Here is a 3,028-nt window from a genome sequence, read left to right on the forward strand (position 1 = left end):
CCCCCCCCCGCCACTACTGCGATCAGTGGTGGGAGAATATAAACCAGTTTTCGACTCGATTTTATTTTTGGGAATTATGATAAGTATATGATTCTTACAAAAATCTGAAATTATCAATGTGTCATTTTGTTGGTATAATGAAAATTTAAATGCAAATCTTTAGTTTGAAACTTTTTATACAGTTAATTGTGAACAGACCTTCTGTAGTTTCACCCAATTGCAAAGAGACTTATGTAGTTCTATTTGATGCAAATAGACCCCCTATGGCTCTATTTGTCGTGAATGAAGTCCCAATGGTGAAATTTTTTTTTCCTTTTTTACTCTTAAAATCGTTAAAAATGAGAGAGGATGCGGATTGATTCATTATAGTTCTATTGGTAAGGATAAACGCCCAATTGCTAATTTTTGACATTTAAAAATGTAGAAAAAGTTCACTATAGGGGTATCCAAACTTGGGCGAGTACTATGGGGGGTCTATTTGTAGAAAGTAGAACAACATGGGGTCTTTTCACAAAAATAAAACTACATGAGGTCTCCATGCAATTAGGTGATATTACTGGAAATCTGTTCTCAATTAACTCAACTAGTATTTAGACCCGTGCAAAGCACAGTTTCTAAAAGATTTTCTGCAAATATTGAACATGTTACCAAAATAAAATATTCTACTTTAGATATGAAGTATAGGGGTGCTATTTATTTTTTTTTATTCGTTCAGATATTCGATCAAGTTTGATTCAATAGTTCATTTAGTACTAAACAAATAAATTTCAGTGTTTGCCTTATAAATGAATAGAATTTAACCAAATGTATGTTTGATTCGGTAGTTCATTAACTATTCGATTCGATAACTTTTTAATAGAATTTAACCAAATATATGTTCGAAAGTTCATTAACTGTTCGATTTGGTAGTCCTATTAATTGAATTTATTGAAATATTACTTATATAATTTTTTATTTACAAATGCTACCCATATAAATATATAAATATGTAAGAGTGGGTTCTAGGGGTAGAGAAGTTAAAATGTTAAAGTTCAAGAAGTGGAGTCAGTCAATTGTGTGGAAAATTGAGCAAATATTTAGTAAATTATACAGGAAAACCTCTATTCCTCTTCGCGGCCTGATCTTCAGAGGTTGTTTTGAGAATTGCATTCAATTGTATGAGATGTTATAAAGCTAAAAGGCTGTACAATTATTCATATTTAGTTTCACATAAAAATTATTCCTTGTTAAATGTGATTTGAGATAGCTTGACTGATTTGTTACTTATTGTGTCTTTACAACAATACAAATTGGCAAGAAGTCACACTGGCGCATCTTCGTCCCAGAGAAGCATCAAAAAACACATGCATTTAAGTACAGGAAAAGAAACTTCAATCAAATTTTAGAGAATTACCACTTCAATCAAATTATAGCTTAAAAACAAATAGTTAACCTTTGTTGTAGAGAATTACAGACCCAAAGCAATAAGAAGAAATATTACACCGAACTGTGCAACTATTTCAACCTGCAAAAAAGAATTAGGGAAGAAAGACATGTTAAGCACAGGTAAGACACAGATAAAGCAGCTTATTGATTAAGAGATAAAAGCTTGACAATGAAGCTGTTCACAGGTAAGACACAGATAAAGCAGCTTATTGATTAAGAGATAAAAGCTTGACAATGAAGCTGTTTTAACTGAATAAAGCAACACAGGTAAGGCACATATTGATTAAGAGATAAAAGCTTGACAATGAAGCTGTTTTAACTGAATAAAGCAACACAGGTAAGGCACATTGGAAATGTGTTTGTTTAAGATATCGCAATTGACTGCGCTGGGGGGGATTAATGTGACGCCCCTGGGTTCACACAAGGCTGCAGTCCAAGGTGAAACCAAGAATGTCAAACCTGCTATGCACCACACCGTGCAATAACATGTTTCACCATCACAATTAACATCCATCTAGTAGAATCAACAACTGGTGTAGGTACAAAAACAGGTAAAAGATAATACAAGGAATACTGATGAAATGATAATAGTCACATAAATATCTCATCATCCAACAACACAGAAGTACATAGTCAAGATCTGAGTAGAAAATCTGGAATACTCAACAAGTCTCAAATATAATATCTGACAAAAGGAAATTTGGCACACAGCCTTTACAACTTCTAGAATAATACCCTCAAATGTCTAACCACACTACAGTGGAGCCCAAAGAAAATAATACATAGCTAGAAAGTAAAGCTGAACACTAATGTGGTCCGCTATCAACCTGCGGCTCTCCGTGCTCCTGGCTCGTGACCTGAAAGGGGGAGGGACAACGAGCGTCAAAGCGCTAGCGAGCAACATCACAACCAACCCCAAGGGAAAGGGCTCGTTGTATACAGAAAATAGAATACAGATAATATGTATAATAGATCTAAAATCATTTATCTTACTAAAGAGGGTTTTAGTATTTAGAAATTTACAACACGAGCATAGGTACGTCGAGCGAAATAATCCAAACAAGGAAACCCTCATGTATATACCTTGTATCTCAAATTGTAAATCTCTAAACACCAAACCCGAGGTTCTAGTACAGAAACAATAATAAAAGAAATACAGCAAATCTCAGAACATTATATAGTGGCATACCAAAGCTAACATGGAAGACATGTTATTATTTACATAAGTGCCTTATCAACATCATGTCGTAGTTTCCAAACTCATGAAATAGGTGTCAAATGTCTAACACGAGGTCTGGAATGAATTTATAGTCCAACACTAGGACTTCTATAAATCACAGTCCAACACGGAGGACTTCTATAAATCACAGTCCAACATGAGGACTTCTATAAATCACAGTCCAACACGAGGACTTCTATAAATCACAGTCCAACACGAGGACTTCTATAAATCACAGTCCAACACGAGGACTTCTATAAATCACAGTCCAACACGAGGACTTCTATAAAATACGTGTCCAACACATGGACCGAAATGATAAGTATCCAACACATGGATCAACAGTAAGATATGCCCAACACATGGACTATAAGTAAAGAGGTG

The sequence above is a fragment of the Asparagus officinalis genome, chromosome 4 (genome assembly GCF_001876935.1).
Source record: "Asparagus officinalis chromosome 4, Aspof.V1, whole genome shotgun sequence".
Lineage (NCBI taxonomy): Eukaryota > Viridiplantae > Streptophyta > Magnoliopsida > Asparagales > Asparagaceae > Asparagus > Asparagus officinalis.